Source organism: Mustelus asterias, chromosome 14 (genome assembly GCF_964213995.1).
Source record: "Mustelus asterias chromosome 14, sMusAst1.hap1.1, whole genome shotgun sequence".
In the NCBI taxonomy this organism is placed as follows: Eukaryota; Metazoa; Chordata; class Chondrichthyes; order Carcharhiniformes; family Triakidae; genus Mustelus; species Mustelus asterias.
This window is the reverse complement of record NC_135814.1, coordinates 102,454,825-102,460,824: the sequence shown is the minus strand read 5'-3', so window position 1 is coordinate 102,460,824 and position 6,000 is coordinate 102,454,825.

The window sequence follows — 6,000 nt, the reverse complement described above, 5'->3', positions numbered from 1 at the left end:
TTCATGTATTTGCCCAGATGCCCCTTAAAAGTCACGACCGTATCTGCTTCCACTACCTCCCCCGGCAACGAGTTCCAGGCACCCACCACCCTCTGTGTAAAAAACTTGCCTCGTACATCTCCTTTAAACCTTGCCCCTCACACCTTAAACCTGTGCCCCCTAATAATTGACTCTTCCACCCTGGGAAAAAGCTTCTGAATATCCACTCTGTCCATGCCCCTCATAATCTTGTCGACTTCTATCAGGTCGCCCCTCAACCTCCATCGCTCCAGTGAGAACAAACCAAGTTTCTCCAACCTTTCCTCATAGCTAATGCCCTCCATACTAGGCAACATCCTGGTAAATCTTTTCTGTACCCTCTCCAAAGCCTCCACATCCTTCTGGTAGTGTGATGACCAGAATTGAACACTATATTCCAAGTGCGGCCTAACTAAGGTTCTATAAAGCTGCAACATGACTTGCCAATTTTTAAACTCAATGCCCCAGCCGATGAAGGCAAGCATGCCGTATGCCTTCTTGACTACCTTCTCCACCTGCGTTGCCACTTTCAATGACCTGTGTACCTGTACGCCCAGATCCCTCTGCCTATCAATACTCTGAAGGGTTCTGCCATTTACTGTATAAATGCTAGCAAGCTTCCCAGTGCGAGCTCACACGCCAAAGGAAAAAGCTTGGATTTATGTAGCGCCCTTCACGACCACAAGACATCCCGTTTCAGATGGAGATGAGGAGAATTTGTTTTCTGTCGGAGGGTGGTCTGCTGGAATCCTCAGCCCCAGGGAGCAGGGGGGCTGGGTCCTTGAGTCTATTCGAGGTTGAGTTAGACAGATTTTCGATCGAAAAGGAACTCGAGGGTTTGGCACAAAAATGGGGTCGAGGCCACAATCAGATCAGTCATGATCTTCTGGAACAGCAGAGCAGGCTCGAGGGGCCGAATAGCCTACCTTAGCCCCTTGCGGGTGGGGTTTTCCAGTCACACTCGCCTTAAGGCCGGAAATTCCCGCCCAAGATCAGCAGACCTTGGCATGGTCCGTGTCCCGCCTGCTACAATTCCCGTGGCGGGTGGGACGGGAAAGTTCCGTCCTGTGTGTGTTAATGATTCTCCAATGTCTTGTGCCCCTCTCACCGGTGGTGGTTTTGCTCACACCCGAAGTTCCCATCAGCAGCAATGTGGTGAATGACCAGATAGTCCGTGTTCCGGCAATCTGAGGGTTAAATGTTGGCCGGGACACAGGACGGGGAAACCTCCGCTGTTTCTCAAATAGCGCTAACTGTTGGGGGGGCGGCGGTGGCGGGGGTGGGGGGAGGTGGGGGCGGGATGATCCGCCTCAACATGAGAGGGCCTTCACTTGATATCTCCTCCGAAAGACCACACCTCCGCTAGGGTGGCACTCCCTCAGTACCGCGGGGGATCAGTCTAGATCTGACACTGCTCCGGAGGAGGACCTGATTCCACCACCTCCTAACTCAGGCGAGAGAGCTACCAACTTTGAGTCATGACCGAGGCCTGTAATGACCTCTGACCTTCAATCATTGCTCACAGCAACGGTGTTCCCTGGAATATTTCATATTTTAAATTTGATTTATTATTGTCCCGTGTATTGGGATACAGTGAAAAGTATTGTTTCTTGAGCGCTATACAGACAAAGCATACCGTTCATAGAGAAGGAAATGAGAGAGTGCAGAATGTAGTGTTACAGTCATAGCTAGGTAGAGAAAGATCAACTTAATGCGAGGTAGGTCCATTCAAAAGTCTGATGATAGCAGGGAAGAAGCTGTTCTTGAGCCGGTTGGTACGTGACCTCAGATGGAAGAAGGTGGAAGAGAGAATGTCTGGGGTGCGTGGGGTCCTTGATTATGCTGACTGCTTTGCCGAGGCAGCGGGAAGTGTAGACAGAGTCAATGGATGGGAGGCTGGTTTGCATGATGGATTGGGCTACATTCACAACTTTTTGCAGTTTCTTGTAGTCTTGGGCAGAACAGGAGCCATACCAAGCTGTGATACATCCAGAAAGAATGCTTTCTATGGTGCATCTGTAAAAGTTGGTGTGAGTCGTAGCTGACATGCCAAATTTCCTTTGTCTTCTGAGAAAGTAGAGACGTTGGTGGGCTTTCGTAACTATAGTGTCAGCATGGGGGGACCAGGACAGGTTGTTGGTGATCTGGACACCTAAAAACTTGAAGCTCTCGACCCTTTCTACTTCATCCCCATTGAAGTAGAAAGGGTCGAGAGGGGCAAAACACAGGGGCATGTTCTCCTTTACCCTTCCTGAAGTCGATGACAATCTCCTTCGTTTTGTTGACATTGAGGGAGAGATTATTGTTGCCGCACCAGTTCACCAGATTCTCTATCTCACTCCTGTACTCTGTCTTGTCATTGTTTGAGATCCGACCCACTACAGTGATGTCGTCAGCAAACTTGAAAATCGAATTGGAGAGGAATTTGGCCACACAGTAATGGGTGTATAAGGAGTATAGTAGGGGGCTGAGAACACAGCCTTGTGGGGCACCGGTGTTGAGGTTGATTGTGGAGGAGGAGTTGTTACTGATTGCAGTCTGTGGGTTAGGAAGTTCAGGATCCAGCCGCAGAGGGGAGTTCAAAGGGGTTGAGCTGGGAACAGCACTGCTCCTCTCATGTGTTGCTCAGTCTCACTGGCGAGGGAGCATGTTGTCCGGACAAGAGTGTTCAGCCAGTATTCCATCACCGAGTTTGTGAACCCTTCTGTCTGTCAGTCGCTGCCCCTTCAAAGGAATGCTCGCTGTTAATCACACTTAATGACTGGTTCGTCCACTTCCTCTGTGTGTCTAAGTTCCAATCTGTCTGGATACTCTCAGCTAATGCTTCCCCTGTGTAGTTAGGATCACAACGACAGATGTGAGATGGCCCACTCCTCATCCTACATGACCTCCTGATCACTTTACCCCGCTCCCCGTCCCCTGTCACACACAGGCTGAGGTCAGCGACCCCAACCCCAGGCTGAACGTGGGACTTTCCGGACCCGGCTGATCCGACCACTCCTTGGAGAAGGGGAAAATGAAGGAAATTCCGCGAGGGGGAAAGGGATTAATGGAGAATAGAGCCAACGTTTCGAGTCTGGATGACACGTCGTCAGAGCTTTCTGCCAACTAGGCGACACGGTGGCACAGTGGGTTAGCACTGCTGCCTCACAGTGCCAGGGACCCGGGTGCGATTCCCGGCTTGGGTCACTGTCGGTGTGGAGTCTGCACATTCTCCCCATGTCTGTGTGGGTTTCCTCCGGGTGCTCCGATTTCCTCCCAGTCTAAAGATGTGCGGGTTAGGTGGATTGGCTATGCTAAATTGCCCCTTAGTGTCAGGGGGACTAGCTAGGGTAAATGTGTGGGGTTATCGGGATCGGGCCTGGGTGGGATTGTGGTCGGTGCAGACGCGGTGGGCCAAATGGTCTCCTTCTGCACTGTAGGATTCCATGATTCTATGATTCTAACTCCAGCATGATGCCACTACTCAACACATCGTCCCCTCACTTCCCCTGTCACCATTCCGCAGGGACCCCTAGTCCACTCCTCCATCACGCCCAACACCTCACCCCCTGTCCACGGCACCTTCCCATGCAATCGTAGAAGCTGCAACACCTGCACATTTACCTCCTCCCGTTCCAGGGCCTAAACACCCCTTTCAGGTGAAGCGCTTCACCTGCACCTCCTTCAATCTGGTCTATTGCATTCGCTGCTCCCAATGTGGTCCACTCTACATCGGAGAGACCAAACGCAGACTGAGTGACCACTTTGCTGAACACCTTTGGTCTGTCCACACACGGGACCCAGACCTTCCTGTCACTTGCCACTTGAACACATAGAACATAGAACATTACAGCGCAGTACAGGCCCTTTGGCCCTCGATGTTGTGCCGACCAGTGGAACCAATCTAAAGCCCCTCTAATCTACACTATTCCAATATCATCCATATGTTTATCCAATAACCATTTGAATGCTCTTAATGTTGACGAGTCCACTACTGCTGCAGGCAGGGCATTCCACACCCTTACTGCTCTCTGAGTAAAGAACCTACCTCTGACATCTGTCCTATATCTATCACCCCTCAATTTAAAGCTATGTCCCCTCATGCTAGCCAACACCATCGGAGGAAAAAGGCTCTCACTGTCCACCCTATCTAATCCTCTGATCATCTTGTATGCCTCTATTAAGTCACCTCTTAACCTTCTTCTCTCCAACGAAAACAACCTCAAGCCCCTCAGCCTTTCCTCATACGATTTTCCCACCATACCAGGCAACATCCTGGTAAATCTCCTCTGCACCCTTTCCAACACTTCCACATCTTTCCTATAATACGGCGACCAGAACAGTACGCAATACTCCGAATGCGGCCGCACCAGAGTTTTGTACATCACTCTGCTCTCCTGTCCACATGTCTGTCCTTGGCCTTTCTCAATGTTGCAGCAAACCCCAACGCAAACTGAAGGAACAGCACCTCAGCTCTGACGAAGGGTCATCCAGACTCGAAACGTCGGCTCTATTCTCTCTCCGCAGACGCTGTCAGACCCGCTGAGATTTTCCAGCATTTTCTGTTTCTGTTTCAGATTCCAGCATCCACGGTATTTTGCTTTTACCTAAGGAATAGATGGAGTTAGACGTTGTGGAGTAGGTCGTGTGGCGCAGTGGGTTAGCATCTCTGCCTCTGAGTCAGGGATTCCAGGTTCAAGTCCCACTCCTTAATGGTCACGGAAGGTACGATTGTGATGCGATCAAGCAGGTTGAGTGTGCCTATTTGTAAATCCGTCCAATACACGTGGCAGTTGGAGGAGATTAATTTATTTATTAGTGTCACAAGTAGGCTGACATTAACACTGCAATGAAGTTACTGTGAAAATCCCCTAGTCACCACACTCCGGCGCCTGTTCGGGCCAATGTACCTAATCAGCATGTCTTTCAGACTGTGGGAGGAAACCTGAGCACCCGGAGGAAACCCACGCAGACACGGGGAGAATGTGCAAACTCCACACAGACAGTGACCCGAGCCGGGAATCGAACCCGGGTCCCTGGCGCTGTGAGGCGGCAGTGCTAACCATTGTGCCAATGTGCTGCTAGATAGACCAAGTGGTCCCTTCTGGTGCTGTTAGGTTGTTGAGGGAAACCTGGAAGAAGTTGTTACTCTCGAATCGATGCTGTGAGTTTGCGCATGGTTTGGATCAACAACAGACAAGCTTGAAACTGTCCAGAAGATGAAAGGAGCAAACGGGTCTCTGGAACAGAACGCCACGATAATTCATCATCCTGAAAAGACACGCCGGCCTTTCTGGTTGCTGCAGCCTTTGTGTCCATAAGCGTTAGAATTAAAAAAGGCCTTTTGTTTATACTGGGCCTTTCATGTCTCTGGGACAATGTGAACAGGCCTGAGAAGCAGCAGCAACATGTGCAATCACTGTTGTTATGGAGGCAAAGGTAACCAGTTTGTACACAGCACACTCCCCACAACAGTGAGGTGATTAACTCATTGTTTTTGGTGGCCCTTGAGGGGCCAGCAGGTCAGGATAACTCCCCATGCTGCCGTGGAACATTTCACCCAACTCTTCATTCACATGCCACCTTGTAGGGCACAGGAAAATGTTCCGAGGCACCTCACACAGGCACGAGCAAGTAAAGCAATGACTGCCAAGAGGAAGGTAGAGGTGGACAGAGGGAGGTGGCACGGTGGCACAGTGGTTAGCACCGCTGCCTCACAGCGCCAGGGACCCAGGTTCCATTCCGACCTCAGGTCACTGTCTGCGTGGAGTCTGCACATTCTCCCCGTGTCTGCGTGGGTTTCCTCCGGGTGCTCCGGTTTCCTCCCACAGTCCGAAAGATGTGCTGGTTAGGTGGATTGGCCATGCTAAGTTCTCCCTCAGTGTCCCCGAACAGGCGTCGGAGTGTGGCAAGTAGGGGATTTCCACATTAACTTAGTCATAGAGGTTTACAGCATGGAAACAGGCCCTTCAGCCCAACTTGTCCATGCCACCCTTTTTT